Genomic DNA, 17,511 nt, shown 5'->3' on the forward strand with positions numbered 1-17,511 from the left:
CGCTGCACATATACAACCTAGCAAATGCCACTTTTGAGCATGTATATCAACACCAACGGTTATCATGATTTCCAGATCCACATAAAATGCAACACAGACTGGTACGATATATGGCATTTTCAAGAAAAATGTAAATATATTTATTGCATGCTGCAATACAGAGTACAATATATACATAAATAACATGAAATATAAACATGCACAATCACCAAACACATCGGTAAGTACAAGAACATGTACATTTCCCACAAAGGTATCTAAAATATAAGTATTGATCAAATCTGTTATTAGAGAAGAAACTATGTATAGCAGCACTGAAAGAGCCTGAGTTGACCTCGCAGTGTTTTGGGCCACATAAAGGAATAAATTTTCAGTATAAGGCTCAATGAACGAAAATTCAAGTTTTGATGCCTTGAAAAAAGAAAGGGACATTGCAAAGGTGAATTAGGGGAGTAATTGAAATGCAGAGCAAATGCACAAGACACCTGTTACTTTGTACACTAATGTAATCGCAAAGTATTATGAAAAGTTTGGGAAGTCGATGTAGGCATAACTGGCCAACATTTTTCGGACTGAAACAATACTTTCCAAGCATAGACGTGCTTTAAGTGAGGTTTAAGCCAGCAGTATTATTGCTAATTTTCTCTTTCCAACAAGATTACTTGAGCACGAAAAATATGTAGAATTTTTTAGTGCCTACATAGTTTGTCCTCTTTTGTGAAACGAGAGTTCTCTGTGCTAAAAGTGCTGTGTAGGAGATTTTCTAACTACAATTCCAGTTTCTATAAATTTCTGTCTTGTAACCCGAAGGCACTGGTACATATACAATATGCAGTTTGAAAACAGGTTCTTTTCTTACCATAAATCAAGAGTGAGTATTCCACATTTACTATTGTGTGGGTGCAAGGTGCAGTAAAAGGCCTGATAAAAGCAAACCACTGTTGATTAAACAATTTTGCTGAACCCGAAAGGTGGACAGTGTTTTAAAATACATAGCAAATTTCTAAATTATTTGCACTTAGATGCAGTAATACAAGATTAGGGCTTGCTGTAGCATGTGAGTATACAAATTAGCAAATATGGCTTAATAAGTTAGCCATACTCTGGTTACTAAAAGAACACAGGCACAGGCAGTCATGTAAAAGTTCAAGTTAAATATCACACTGTTAACATTTGCCAGCAAATGGTCGTATCAAACATTATATATATACTGAAAAAGGTGCTTTCTTGGGATAGTTGGCAATTAATGCGAAAAAATTACGTACAGGGTGAATTACAAGGACTGCGAGAGACGACATAGACTGTGCTGACTTCCAATAGTATTTTATTGCGTTGCCACATTGTGTGTATGTATACAAGAGCGGGCATGCGCAGAAAATGAGTCACAAGGGGCGTCTAACAGCAAGTCATTGTACTAAGGACGTGGTCACGTGAAAAAAAAAAAAACATTACAATTTCTATCTTTTGAAATACAAGACTTCACTAGGGTTAGCGTGATAGAGGGGGCACTAACGCACACACTACCCAGTTTTCTGGTGAAATTTGCTTCTTTAGTTTCCCGGATGACCTGTTAGCTGTGTCTCACTAGAACTCCCGTATATTCTAAGAGGGGCTCGCAGTCACAGTCCCGGGGCAATGGATGCCCAAGTGGCCTTGAACAGTGTTATGGGCGTTATAGTGCTCTCTTAAACGATCGTTTAGGCACCTGCCTGTCCGTCCAACATATTTACTGCCTCAAAATAGGGGAATATGGTAAACCAAATTCGTTGCACATATCGCAAAACGTTTTCTGTGCCCGACAGAGCAAGAACTCTGACGTGATTTGGGCGCGTTTACACACTTACAGAGCTTTGCCAGCTTTTCTGGGGTTGAGAAAAGGCCTGTGATTCCTGGAGGTTGCCGAATCTTTTTTAGCCTATCGGAGACATCATGCACATACCCACCGGTGGCACTGCGAACCTATGTCTTTCAACCGGTTGGTTCCTTGACTGAGCGGGCTCATCACGGTTTGTGCCCCTCAGAAGCTGTTCCACTATGGCTGAAATTAAGGCCAACGGGTAGTCAACCCTAGAAAGGTGATCAACCTGTGCAGCAAGACTATGTTGCATCTTGTGTGAACAAGATTTATTGAGGCTGTTAACGAGGGAAAACTTTTAATACCTCATTTAACGAGCTTTGAGTGTGCAGAGTTAAAGGGCAAGAGTGACTTCTTACTTCTCAGATCGAAGCACCAGCCTGAGATCTACAAAGCGCGAGGAATCATCAATGGGGACCTCATGCGTTAGTTGTAGAGGCTTTCTTAAACATCTCCAAGACTCCCGAAGCAACAGGCTCGAAAGCGTGATCAGCGCAATCAATGAATACCACGTGGTCATTCACAAACCTGCACACTTTGACAGGAGATGCATCTAGGTGACCTTCAATATTGCAATCATGATGAGCGAGATAAATATAACATAGTGGCGGCGCCAGGCATGATCCTATACAAATACCATTTATTTGTATATTGTGCAGGATCATGCCTGGCGCCGCCACTGAGTGATATTTATCTAGCTAATCATGATTGAAATATTCAAGGTCCCCTAGATGCGTCTCTCGTTGTCAAAGTGTGCAAGTTTGTGGACGACTACGTGGTATTTATTGATTGCACTGATCATGCTTTTGAGCCTGCTGCTTGGGAGACTTGGAGATCTTTAAGAGCTGCAGCCTCTAGAACTAACAAATGAGGTCCCCACTGATGATTCTTTGCGCTTTCTTGATCTCAGGCAGTGCCTTACAAATAAACAGGTGGGCTAGTGCTTTGAACCGAGAAGTAAGAAGTCACTCTTGCCCTTTAACTCTGCACATTCAAAGCTTGTTAAACGAGGTATTGTAAAGATTTGCCTCGTTAACAGCCTCAATAAATCTTGCTCACATGAAATGCAAGATAGTCTTGCTGCACAGGTTGATCGCCTTTCTTGGGTTGGCTACCCTTTGGCCTTAATTTCAGCCATAGCAAAACAGCTTCTGAAGGGCACAAAACGTGATGAGCGCACTCAGTCAAGGAACCAGCCGGTTGAAAGACTGGTTCGCAGTGCTACCGTATGTGCATGATGTCTCCGATAGGCTAAAAAAATATTTGGCAACCTCCAGGAATCCCAGTCCTTTTCTCAGCCCCGGAAAAGCTGGCAAAGCTCTGTAAGCGTGTAAACGCGCCTAAATCGAGTCAGAGTTCTTGCTCTGTCGGGCACAGAAAACGTTTTGCGATATGTGTAACGAATGTGGTTTACCATATTCCCGTTTTGAGGCAGTAAATATGTTGGACGGACAGGCAGGTGCCTAAATGATCGTTTAAAAGTGCACTATAACGTCCATAACACTGTTCAAGGCCACTTGGGCATTCATTGCCGGGACTGCCGCTGCATGCCCCTCTTTGAAGATAGGCATGTTCTAGCGAAACACAGCTCACCCGGTACATTATTGATGCTTATTTCACCAGAAAAATGGGTAGTGTGTGCGTTATTGCCCCCTCTATCACGCTGACCCCTAGTGAAGTCTTGTATCTCCACAGATAGAAATTGTGATTTTTTTTTAGTGACCATGTTCTTAGTACACTGACTTGCTGTTAGAACACCCCTGGTGACTGCCTTTCATTTTCTGCGCATGGCCCTTGTGTATAAACACACGATGTGGCAACGGAATGAAATATTGTTGGAAGTCAGCGCAGTGTATGTCATCTCTCGCAGTCCTTGTCCTTCACACTGTACGTCATTTTTATACTGAACAGTGAATATTAATTGATTCAAAACTAGAAAAAATATAGTAAACATCTGAGCTGCAAGAATGCAATTGATACAGCAAATGACGTTTAGCTTTCCAAAAGAAAGAAAATGTTCACGTTTCACCACGAGGTGCAGGGACTCCATTCTCTGAGCATCTTGACCAATAAATGCAGCGCACGGCATTGCTGGAATCTTGCATCGTGCATTAGCAAAATAAGAAGAGAATCATGAGAGTTCAGTCTGTGCAATTACACATGTGCACTGTGGAAAATTTGATAAGGCAACAAGCTCCTGAAAGTAACAAAATTAATGTGACAGGGAACATTGAACAGCTCAGGCAACTGGGCAAGACAGGTGAAAGGTAGGAGAAATTTCTATTTTGCAAATTTAGGAATTGCATTTACTGTGAACACTAAACCACTATGTCACTGTGAATACAAGGCACATACAGCAGCAAAAGCAAATAAATTTACAGTAGCCTTTCCATCATAGAAAATAAGAGTGAATAAAATTTAAGGACACTACTAATGACTTCTCTCAACAACAGAAATTTGTCCAAGATTGTGTATGTGACCTTAATATAAGTGACATGAAATGTGGAATATATCTCTGCATTACACTTTATAAGTACTGCAGCTGAGAACCTTACGGGATATGGCATATTAAGACTGACATGCACAAGACATTAAAAAATGGCTGTTTTTACACAACATTATTACACTAGGAGACAAAGAGTAATTTTACAGAGAGTGCACACAAAATGAAAATGAGGGAACCCCCACTGGCATTATCATTTGCCCTGCAATACATGCATCCAGCCCAACAATCTCCAACTCCCCAATGCAGTTTATTAGACCCTTTCTGTATCCTAAAATTTATTGTGTATTTCTTATTTACTAATTTAGTAAGAATTGACAGTTCGGCATACTTTCCTTGAAAATTTAGCGTGTTAACTATTTTTTTAGAGCAGGCCCCTTTCTTTCAATAGGTTAGCTTGGCAAACGGTGACAAGTAGTATTCTCAAAGATCATAAGTTTAAATAAACTTATGATCCTTCGTCATGCTCCCCCTTTCTACTTCATGCTCTAAACTGTGATACCCCTCCTAGGCAGTTTATGTTATCCTGTGAATACATACATGGTCCTCCTTTGTGTAGCATCTCAACTAGAGCCTGAAATTTCTTGTCTCCTAAAAAAATCATCTTTACCGCCCAAAATATATTGCACGGTTACCCTTCACTTGGGGGGTGGGGAGGGATTGTATATAAGTGTTCACATATTCAATGAACCTCAGAGCCACAACCATTTCTCATCCTGTGTTGCCACTACCCGCATGAGTCGCAATGGTTGTAAATTGGCTACCCGCCCTCCCCCGCCTAAAAGTACATTTTGCCACATGGAAAATGACCACAGCATTGCATTTGATTGAATGAGTCCTCCTGTGCATGTTTTTTTTCTCGTCTTGTAATCGCTAGGTTCAACATGGTCAAGTTTGAAAACTGCCAAGCCCCAACCAATACTTTGTGTAGTTTCAAAATTATGAAGCATTCATTTTCCAAGACTTGTCCCAAATTAAGCATGAGGCAGATTTTCATGATGCAAATGAGGAAAGGTTGTGCTTAGTGACAATGATAGGCCTGCTATATCCTGCAAAACTGTATGAAATGACATATGCTTGCAATTTTCATGAGCAGCTAGCTCAGTACAAGAAATAGGTGCAATGCCTGCGGAAATGTTTTTTAACACCCATGAGAGGTCCTAGTTTCTTGTAATTTCTTCAAATCCCTTGCAGTCTAGATTGCAATCCGGCGCATGTTAATATTGTATTTGAAATAAAAACAGCTCAAATATTACGGTGTTGAGAATTATACGGGATTAAAGATAGACAAGTAATACAACGAGCAAATAACAAGCTCATTGCATAGAGTAAGGAAATATTCCTTTCCTGCAAAAACATTGGTAGCAGGAAGGTCATACGAAATTAGCACTGAATGCACAATAAAGAATATCATGCTGGAATGCCCCCATCTGTGAATATTCTTGCACAAAGAAAATCCTCATTATGAAAGGCCATCAAGAAAATGCAAGTGTATGTTTTGGATCAACAGTCATACCTGCAGTATGCACTACAATCGGCAATATTTAAAAACACACGCAACTGCATATGATATCAAGCTTAGGCCGCCAAAGAGCCTCAGAGTTTTAATTTATAACTTGACTTACTATATTAAACTACACACCTATATCTACTTACAATGTAGTCTTCCCAACTGCTTCCTAGAAGACATCAACCATCTGCCTGAAGGTGAACGCAAGTGGCTTGCTCTTAATGGAGGGCACCAAGGCTGGGTATTGTGAAATTGATGCTATAATCTGCATGACCTGCGAGAAACAACACTCTAAGATAAACAAATGCTATTAGAATGAAAGACAAGATCACTGGTAATGAGCCTCGTTTTGGTTTGCACGAGAAAAGCAAAAAATATGGACTTTGCGCTGCTTACTAAAAAAGAAGCAAGCTTCCTTCCAGATGTTGCAGTCATGCATTAAGATTGTCACATAGCTGCATGTTTGTATGCTCATATGCTGCTGTCGCTACTGTGCCAGCATGCTTTGCATAGCTTATTATTTCAAGTTATATTGATTGTGTTTTCTTGCCAATTTTTGGCAAATAGCACCAGCAAAGAAGTAGCTCACTTACACACACACTCCCTTGTGAGGAGCGAATTCACACACGCACGCATGCATGCATGCACGCGCGCACACATACACACACGCACGCACAAGCCTCTACCACATAAGCAGCTTCCCACGCTTGACACACTGCATTTTTTATCCTTTGACACTCCTACTGCTAAGGCATAAAAAGCCTTCTTGTGACCAACCCTAAACTCCTCAACCTACACTTCCAGCTTAAACACTTTCTCGAGATCCAGGACAAGCCTTCTAGCTTCCCTAGTGCTCCAAACTGTAGTTACGAATTTCAATAGGGCTATAGGCGACAGCTCTCGAAGAGCAAGCAAACTACCCGGAGAGACCTAAAGCTTGCATATGATACCTCTAAAGCGCAACAACACTTCAAATTTTCAAAATTCATTAAAGCTCCTGAAGACAATTGCTATATACGTAGGACGAAGGGTCTTGAATAACCTGCTGTTCACAATTTCAGCGGTTGTATGCATCAACGGAAATGTGGGCTAATGGGAAATTCACGTCTTTAAGATCAGAATTAGTGTAATGGCGAAACACACTACCATATTTCTTAATCATTTATTTGTGCTCTGGATGTAACGTTTCTTTTAGAATAACAATCAAGGATATCGATTCATCAGGGCAGAGGCGGGAAAAAGGAGGAAGCGTATACCTGACGCCTTCCCACTGATCCTCCTGAGAAACAGCGCCTCATACAGCAGTTGTCCAGGTTGGCTTGAAACCAAACTCGGCTTTCAGGCGGCAACACTCGCTGCACCAAATTGGAAGAGTTTTATTGCGAGTAAAACTCTACCGGCCTTATGCAATACATACGCACGTACACAAATATACGCACTCTCAAAGCGCAGACACAAAGGCACGCACGCGCACATTGATAAACACAAACAATCACACATACATGCAGGCAGACACGCTAACACGTGCACGCACACACAGTGACCCACACAGAAACACGCTCACAAAACACGTACGCACTAGACACACGCAAGCACGCCGGCCCATACAAACCGGCATGTATGCGCGCGCAAGACGCACGCATGCATGCACACACACACACACAAAGCGAGCTGAGCTGAGCGCACGCACACACACGAATCGAGCCGAGCGCGAGCGCGCACACACGCACAGACAAAGCGAGCCGAAAACATGCTAAAGGCGCCCGGCAAGCAGCAACAGCAGCACGCGACCGCATCAGGGAGAACCAATACCGCGCTAGTTCTTTCGAAAGGTGGCAAAGTCAGTCGTCCTTTTTCTACGCGATGCAAGAGTGGTCCACCACATTTTACTTAAGTGCGAGCGACCGTATTACAAGAAGCCGCGCTGAACGCACAAAAGAAGCACATCTATGAACGTTCAAGCGCTGAGAAAAGCGTAACTATGCAGGCGCATCACGCCCGATGTAAGACGGGGCGCGATCGAGGTAGTTAACTTGCCCTACTAGGAGTGCAGCTGCTCTTGCTCTTACATTAGTGAATTATGCTACGAGATCACAGTAAGATACTTCTAGAGCGAACAAAAGCACGTAACCCACTAAAGAAATACCAAATAAATGGGCACTTGCCTGAAAATTTCCATTATGGCAGTACTACCGACCGCCGACACAGGGCACGTTGCAACTGCTCGTCTCAGCGTCCGTGGATCCATCTTCCAGTGCGTACGAACGCTTTGCTTTGAAGTGGTGCACGAGTAATACACAAAGCACGGGCCACACCTTTTTCTACACCGCGCACAAAACTAATCACACGTTTAAAATTATGTCGCACAGCGCGAGACGCGAACGCATTTTACGTAGCTAAAGAATGCAATAATGGCGTAGCTTCCGCCTTCCCATCGTGCCGCGTGCCGAAGTGACTGTACAGCGTCCTCGCGTCACTTCCGGTCGCTTTTCATTGGGCAGGGGGCGGGCGCGCAAATTGAACGTTTATTCTGGCAGGTTTGCTTGCTCGAATGGCCGCCTGTTAGCTGCTGCTTCGTTGTGGTCTCCAACAAGAGCGGTGAGGCGGGTAGTTGCTACTACGGTTCGTGCCGAGCATATTTTTTTTTTTTTGGGGGGGGGCGCAGTCTGCGCTGCATGACTGAGGGTACAGTACACAAATCGGGACCGTGAGCGAGACGATCGGCGCTCTTCTGCTGGTGCGATTATATTATTCGCTGCGTCCAAACGAAGCAACCTTGCGAGGTCACAGCGTAGTTACAGCGATATCCTGGCTCGATAAAGACCCTCACATCTTGGTCGTGCGACAGCGACGCGTAAGCATTCATGAGGCGACTGAAGAATGCGTTTGTAAGAGCGTATGCTGTGGATAAGCAATTACAGCTTTGACAACACCAGCCCCTAATATAAAGGCTGTGCCTTACAAACTGTGTCCGAGGATGCGCTTAGAAGTCAGACCAGTAGCTTAGTAAAACTCTGAATAACTTAGGCAAGGTACGTGGAGATTCGGATTTTGAGAACTTCCAGCGTGATCTCGCCGCTATAAATGTCTTCGTTATGGCTTCACCAAGCAAATTCTACGTTGATGCCATTGTACATCAGAGGCTCGTCTAATAGCACGTCCCTGTTTGTTCAGCAATGTATCCAGACAGCTTCTTTAATTTCGCCACTTCTTGTTGGGCTTTTAAGGGCACCGAAATATTCGTGCAGAATTGTGCAAGTTGCTCGCGCGTTTTCATTCTGCTACTGCAGTTAGTCTTAGAAGTGTTTAATTGCATGATAATATAATTGTGAGCACAAAATATAGTGATAATTAAATTGTAAGTGAAAGTGCGTACATTTTCTTGATGATACATTTTGGAGTGGCCGTCATGCCAGTAACATCAGAATCCTAGAAAAAGATCGACAGTCACTTAGGAATGCGAAAACTTAACCACTTCATGGATGTACACTTGCAATTATCACGTGACCGTGATACGTCATACAGTGTCACGTGTCTTCACAATTCTACCTTCATCTGCCGTAATCCACCTTGCTACAGTTTGTACGAACCTTAACCGAATTTATTCCACCCTAATTCACATTATTTACACATAATTGCTCATAATTAACGTTGTTCTATTTACTACCTTCTGTATCACTACTGACGTCATACAAGACGCTGATGACGTCACATTTTATTGCTTTGTATAATAAAGCAATAAAATGTGACGTCATCAGCGTCTTGTATGACGTCAGTAGTGATACAGAAGGCAGTAAATAGAACAACGTTAATTATGAGCAATTATGTGTAAATAATGTGAATTAGGGTGGAATAAATTCGGTTAAGGTTCGTACAAACTGTAGCAAGGTGGATTACGGCAGATGAAGGTAGAATTGTGAAGACACGTGACACTGTATGACGTATCACGGTCACGTGATAATTGCAAGTGTACATCCATGAAGTGGTTAAGTTTTCGCATTCCTAAGTGACTGTCGATCTTTTTCTAGGATTCTGATGTTACTGGCATGACGGCCACTCCAAAATGTAATTAACGTTGTTCTATTTACTACCTTCTGTATCACTACTGACGTCATACAAGACGCTGATGACGTCAAATTTTATTGCTTTGTATAATAAAGCAATAAAATGTGACGTCATCAGCGTCTTGTATGACGTCAGTAGTGATACAGAAGGCAGTAAATAGAACAACGTTAATTATGAGCAATTATGGGTAAATAATGCAATAATGCCGCAATTTCACCCCTTCTTTGTGTTGTGTCTACTAGGCCTTGAAAGTATGTATAATATACTTTCAAGGCCTAGTAGACACAACAGAAAGAAGGGGTGAAAGTATACAATATTTGCAGTGCAGGGCAAGAATAGAAAATTAAACTGTAAGACACTTTGAACAGCGATGTTGAATTAGTGGTGTCACAAATTGAGACTGTGGAGGCGGGAAGGCGGTTCCATTCAGTGGCTGTTCTTGGCAAAAAGGAAGAATGGCACATCAATTTTGTGTTGATGGTCGATGCGAGACGAGATACAACTTGGTGTGGTGAAATAGTTTCTTTAAGAGAAGGGTTAAAGTACCATATTCTATGAAAAATACACAGACGAAGGTACCTACGACGTAACCAAAGGTCAGGTTGACCTAGTGTTCTTTTCATGGACGTGACGCTAAAATGACGTGAATAATTTGAGAGAATAAAAGGGCGGCGCGGTTCTGAATGCTTTCTGAATGCTTTCAAGGGAAATGACAAGATTGACATGAGCAGGGTCCCGTATGGATTGTTGTTGCGGAGAACGCCATCTTTCCTACCTGAAAGGCCATAAAATGCTTTATCATTAAAAATGCAATACCTACACACATTGCTCAATGCGTGGACGTGTACACGTTACTTAGATTTATGCATCAATGCGTTCAACACCCTTCAGTCGTCGATTTAACACCCTTCTTCTAGCAAAGTCGCACCTATGTGTAGTGTACACCCTTGTGATAGGGTGTTTTGACCGAAAAGGGTGCTAAAAGGGTGTGGACAGGGGTGTAAATGCAGAAAGCACCCCTCTTAACACCCATAAGGGCGTAAAAGTGTTTAGTGTGTGCAAAGACTGGCGCTGCCGTTTCGAGACGCACATAGCCGATGACCAACTGCAGTTTGGGCTCCAAGAATTTGATTCGTACGTCAGCTCTGTGTCGTCGAACAGACGAAAACGCGACACATAATCGCTTGTCAATCATGTCCAAGTGGTTTCGTCGCCAGCTCGTTGGCGTCGAAAAGACGATGAAGCGTGGATGGCAGTCCATAGCTGGCCGCTGCAGCACCACCGCCAGGCACAACAGCACGAAGCCGCAGGCGCTCGGCGGGCCGCACATACCAGCGTGAGCCAGCACTCGGACCTCATGGTTGTTCCTCGGCGTGGTAAATGATTGATTGATTGATCGTTGTCGCAGAAACGAGACGAGACAGCTGCGTTCGATGTGAATGAAATCAAGATTCTTCGTATTTTTTATTGCTTCTTACTGCGCGTGCCGTTGGTGCCCACCGGCTTCTTCTTTCTCGCCTTGTCCGCTCCCATGAGTTTCAATAGCTTCCGGCCGCGAAATGTTTTGTTCTCATCAGTAGAAGCAACCTTCAAGTGTGCAGAGATGTTGTACAGGTCTCCGAAACGAGTCCTCCTTTGATTTTTAGGAGACAGGAGCGCGGCTTTCCGCCGACTCCAAAATGAACTTCGATGACCTTAGCCGGGTCCCAGAAGTATCTAGGAGTGCGTGCACCGAGCAAAACGATATCTGCTCGGTTCACTGTCGTTTATTGCTTTCTTGCGTTACATTACTCTCTCAATTATTTCAGATATTCCTTGTTCCATTTTTACACCAATCTTTCGTGACTCTTTGTGTATTTCTCCGCATTTCTTCCATGCTGACCTTTCTTTGACCTGCGGTACTGTCTTTGAGCCTATGCTTTCCATCTATTATATCGACCGGTACAATAAATAGGCAGAGGCTCATCCGGTTCGCTGTATACATAAATCAAGGGTCTGTTATTATACGGACAGCTTCTACTTCAGTTGTGATTGTTTGCATCTCTTCTCTTGATACCAGTCTTTTCCCGACAACTTTCCGCATTGCTGATTTCATGCTTCGTACCATCCTTTCATAAAAGACTCCTCACCGACGTGCTTGTTCTGCGATGTACTTCCAATTGATTCGATCTCATTGGCTTGCTCTTCTGGATGCTTTTTCTTGTAGTTCTTTAATCATACGATCGACGTCTCTGTTGGCCTTCTTGAACGTCCTTGCGTTGTCACTGTACATGGTACAACATATAGGCCTCGTCTCGCTGTAAATCTTCGGAATGCAGGTGAGAATGCTCTTTTTGTACTGTTGTACACAATTCGAGATGTACAGGAGGGTTGCAATGTGCGCTTGTTGGTAATGCATTTTCAAGGGGTGTACGGTAGCGCGATTAAAAGACGGGACAAAAGAAGGCACTCAGGACACACACTAGCGCTGTGTGTGTCCCTGTGTGTCGTCTTTTGTGCCGTCTTTTAGTCGCGCTACCATACACCCCTTCGAGATATACAGGTCGTACAGTAGCACATACAAATATTGCAAGATATTGTTTTGTAGTGCCTTCCCTTGCGTCTCTTATGAGCAGCCAACCCGCGAAATCCACACCGATCACCGCAGATGGGTGTCTCTCATTGACTCTGTCAGCAGGAAGTGGGGCTGTTTTTTGGTGCATCGGTCTGGCGGCAACTGTTTGGCACTTTAGACATCCATGAATTACCTTATTCACCAGCTGTCTTCCTTGTATTATCCAGTACTTAATTCGACGCTGTGACAATGTGACACTTATTCCTCCATGCAGCGCGAGTTGATGAATATGGCGTGCAAGCAGCTTTGTATCAGTCGTCGCCCTTTGTAGTACAATAGCATGTATTTCGTTGTATGTTAATCCACTTTGAAGTAGGCGACCTTCGGGTCTCACCAGACCTCAGTCGTCTTCAAAGACTTCCGTAGCATGAAGAAACATCCTTGTTGTCTTCGTAGGAGTGCTCTTGCTTTGTACGGCGTCTTCTCGTATGTTTCTTTGGTCTATTTTTATTATTGTCGTCTTAGCATTCTTCAGTTCTTCAAAACTTAGATCTCCGATGATCGGGCTCCTTTTTCGTACATTCGGGATATACCTGAGAACCCAAGCTGTCACTCTGAGTAATCGCATGTATGTGCCATACGCGTCAATCACTGCTGCATTTGACGTGCATGTGTTAGTCGCATAACTTTCACCACTCTCGGTGTCTCCTTCTGCTTCGGCTGTCTCTGCAGTTGTCTTTTTCATAGCAAACAATTTTCGACCATGCCACCATTGCTCTGAGTTTATCAAACGCCCTGCGCTTACACCTCTAGTCATTAAATCAGCTGGGTTTTCTTCACTTGCAGCGCATTTCACCTTTGACAGTTTCGCTTTTTTCTTTTACTTCCTTCACCCCATTTGCAGCAAATAGGTCTGGTTTTTTCTTTACGCGTAACCAACGTAGAACAATGGTTGAGTCAGTGCAGTACCTTGTTTCATTTAGTTTCCATACAAATCCACTTCTGATGCTCAGAGAGGCATGCAGATGGCGTAGCAGCCATTACCTCGAGTCTTGGCAAAGACCTTTCTTTCATTGGAGCTATTCGTCCTTTTGCGATGAGAGCTATTTTGGTTTTCGTAGGTATTTATCAAGTAGGCTGCTGTCCCATAAGCGTACGTGCTTGCATCGGAAAACAAATGAAAATCCGTGGGTAGAGGCTGACTGCCCTGGTTAATATCAAACCACCTAGGTATATGCTGAAGTCCTGAATTCATCGTAGCTCTTAATTCTGTTCCTCCACGACGCCGTCTCATCTCTGGCAGCGAATCGTCCCGAGATGTTCGATTCCTCCATATGTCTTGTATTTATAGCTTAGCCGTCACTGCAAACGGTGCGAAGACACCCAGCGGATCGTATATTCTTGCTGTTAGCTGTAAGATTAGTTTATTCGTAATTGCACCGCTCGTATATATGTCTTCTATGCCAGAAGATGGGCACAGCTAATCTTCCTTGAAATTCCATCCGATGCCAAGTACCTTTATCTGGGTGGAGGTTTCTATGCCTGTGTCTTTCTCTTGTACGCGTATGGTTCGCCGCAATGGAGGCTCATTCGTCTTGAACTTTCTCATTGTCATTGACGCCTCTTGAAATATGTATCAACATTTCCGGCTTTCTCTGGTGAGTCGGCTCCCAGTATCACGTCGTCGACATAAATATTGTTTTTCAGCTGCCTAATAGTTTCCGGAAATCTATCTTCCAACTTGCTTAGGTGGTTTTGCACTGTTGCTGCGAGTAAGAACGTACTCGGAGCTGTGCCAAAAGTTACTCTTGATATTGTCCATGTCACAACTTCTGCGTCGCTACCATTTGGAATTCTCTTCCACAAAAAAAGAAAATCGCAATGCGTCTCTATCCTCGTTATGTATTGAAATCTGCAGAAATGCTTTCTCTACGTCAGCTGTCATTGCTATGCGATGGTGTCGGAAGTCCATCAGCATATGCACCAGATCACAATTGAGATTCCGTCCTGTTTCGAGGTCGTCGTTTAAAGCAAACCCTTTTGTAGACGATGAAGACGCATCAAATACTATTATTATCTTCGTGGTTTGTCCATCTTCCCTTGTCTATCTTCTTTCGGATTACTCACGTCACACCAGCGCCACCTCATTGATGAATCGTGCTGAACTGCAAGTGTTATTATGTCGTCGTTACTTATCACTTCTTCATAAGCTCTACCATCACGCATCACTTCGCGAGGACTTCTTTCGGCCACCCTCTGCCATCTTTCCCCGTCGTGATCATCCTTTTACAATCGAACGCTTCACGTGTCGCACACTAACTTATGCTCGATCGTTCATACCGCGCACAATAACCGAGTGGAATAACTTGCCAGCAGACATCGTAACCGTCACCGACATAAATGAATTTCAGAAACTCTCTAATCATGAATGAAAGTGCGTAACCTTTCATGTTTCACTTCCCCCGCCCCCTTTTTTTTACACTAAAAACAGTGTTAAAAATAATCTTGGCTTCTCTGTAACTTGCATATTTTTATGGTTATTGTTCCAATTTTTATTGCGGTGATTTGCCGTTTCCGTTTAAGTTCACATGTTGTGTTGTTTTCTGATTTATTATACATTAACGGCGTGTGTGCTTTCTATGAACCAGATTACCTTCCATTGTTGTGCTTGTGATCCGTATTCTCTTTTTGTACATTTCTGATTATTATTAGTACTACGTACGGCAATCTTATTGGTCCCGTATTATTATTATTTTTTGCGATTACAGTTTATCAGTTACCGTTTTTCTTTCGACTTATTACTCATTTGTTATATCTGTATGCGTTACTGCCCCCCCCCCCCTATGTAATACCCTCCTGCGAGAGGGACTTTAGGGGTATTCTGAATAAATAAATAAATAAATAAATAAATAAATAAATAAATAAATAAATAAATATTACCGCCCGATGCGGCATGAAGTAGCAGTGTGTCATCGGTCCACTTTGTTCCTCGGCCACTTGTGCACTATTTAAATAATCTCTAATGGCACTGCCGTAACGCCGGAGTATACTTTCGTCCCTCTGTAGCCATCTAGTGAGTTGTGGCAATCGGTTCATAGCAACGTCCGAACAATACGAGAAAGAAGGAGACGGCGCGTGCCAAAGGCAAGCGCAGTAAAAAGCATTAAAAAATAAGAAAAATCTTGATTTCGTTCGCATCGAACGCAGCTGTCTCGTCTCGTTTCCTGGCCATGCCATGACCAGGATTACTGCGTCCTCGTCATACTTCTTTTGCAGCGAAATAGGCAAAATCTTTCTTTTGAAATTGTCTGCCTCCAGAGATTCCAATAAAACTTTTTCTCTACTGTAGCACTTTTCAGTTTAACTTCAACCGAATTCATGACGCTTTCACTTTGACCTCCTCCGACCGAGCCTATCGTGAGGCTTTTTTTTCTGTAACTCTACAGCGAAGTTTCGCAGGTAGGCTTTTCAGTATGAATGATCTTTGGCTGCCAGTAACCAGCAGAACACGACAATAACATGACTGGCTTCTACCTTCTGCTAATGCAACTGCAGTCTGCAGAAAAACATTATTTGAGTTGTTCATAAAGTGGCAAGTAGACGTTTGCTCTTCCTGATTTTCACTTTCACCAGAAGTAGCTGCTGCATACTGAGCCGTTAGTTCTTTGCTTCGACACATAGACGTCGCATGCCATTTTCGACATAACTAGCACCTGATGTTTGCCTTACATATTTTAGCAGTATTGTTAGGCCTGGTACAGCGTAAACATCTATTTGTCTCTTTGAGCTTCATTTTTTTTTCTTCATAAGGCGTTGTTTTCGTACAATTATCAGTGTAACAAGTATTATTATCGCAGAGTGACAGTACTTTGCAGCTGTACTTTGAAAATTAACCATTCTTGTCTCATGTTTACTATCAGTTCTGTTGCCGTAGCCGCTGTCCTGGTCACGGCACCATGCCGCAGAAACGATACGCGACAGCTGCGAACGAAATCAAGGTTCCTTTTATTTTTTTATTGCTTTTTTACTGCGTGCCTTTGGTGCCCGCCGTCTTCTTCTTTCTCGTCTTGTCCGCTCCCATGAGTTTCAATATTGTTATTATTTAAAAACAGCGGCCGAACAAAGGCTGGAGCCAGCGTTTTGACAAGGGGGTTGCCGACACATTGGTTCCAAGGTGAGGTTTCCCTTGATGACTGTAGGCCCAGCCCGACGGAATGATTGACCAGTGGCGACCTACCTTTAAAGCGTATGAACCCCGGATTATAAATTTTTAGCATAAGCTAAATTCAGGTGCTACAGGTCCTGCAATGTCAAAGTCCAGGACCAAGATCTGTTGTCAAAATCGATTCAGGAAACACTGGAATTCTATCATTGTGACTCCAGCACCTGCTCCTATTCTTCACACAGTTAATGAAGTTGGAGACTCACCATAGCGAGTTCATACTAAAGTCAAACTTCCAATGGGGGATAGCCGATTTTACGACATTTCGCTTTAGCGAAGCGCTTAACATTCTCTGACACATATTCAAAGAGCCTATAATGCGTTGAAGAGTTCGAAGCAACGAAGTGAACTCGTCATTTCGCCTGATTTGAGGAAATTGAGAGGGGGTGGGGAGGGGGGGGGGCGTTGATATAGATAAAATATGGGGAAGTATCGGTATTCCCGGTGTCGGGTCAGCTGTCAGACGCCGCTTACCTGTTCAAATTGTTTGCCGTCCTCAAGTGGTGCTTTAGCCAAGGAACACAAGGCGCACTCAACGGGTTCAGAGGCGAGCGCCTACACATGGCACAAATTGTACGAGTTTTTTGCTCTCGAATAAATATAAGGCTATTCGCATGACGGTTTAGGTGCTTTCGATTTAACGAATTCCTAATTTAAGAAAATAATTCTCGGGTCCCAATGACTTTGTTAAATCGACGTTTAATGGTACAGGGCTCAGCAATTCAAACGTGATAATCGGGTCTTATGCGACCCGTAGATAGTTATAGTTAACGCTCACGATAATGTCTCACAAAAACAAAGA

The 17,511-nt window shown here is 43.1% G+C and overlaps 1 long non-coding RNA gene across 1 annotated transcript; it reads right to left on the reverse strand.

Annotated features, from left to right (window-relative positions):
* Positions 1-2,626: 2,626 nt before the first annotated feature.
* Positions 2,627-9,472, reverse strand: LOC129385267 (uncharacterized). Its single transcript, XR_011895884.1, has 4 exons — positions 8,034-9,472; positions 7,125-7,223; positions 6,015-6,142; positions 2,627-3,953 (listed from the first exon to the last, which is right to left on the reverse strand). It is a non-coding gene; the product is annotated as an uncharacterized lncRNA (long non-coding RNA).
* Positions 9,473-17,511: the final 8,039 nt, after the last annotated feature.

The sequence above is a fragment of the Dermacentor andersoni genome, chromosome 7, assembly GCF_023375885.2.
Source record: "Dermacentor andersoni chromosome 7, qqDerAnde1_hic_scaffold, whole genome shotgun sequence".
In the NCBI taxonomy this organism is placed as follows: domain Eukaryota; kingdom Metazoa; phylum Arthropoda; class Arachnida; order Ixodida; family Ixodidae; genus Dermacentor; species Dermacentor andersoni.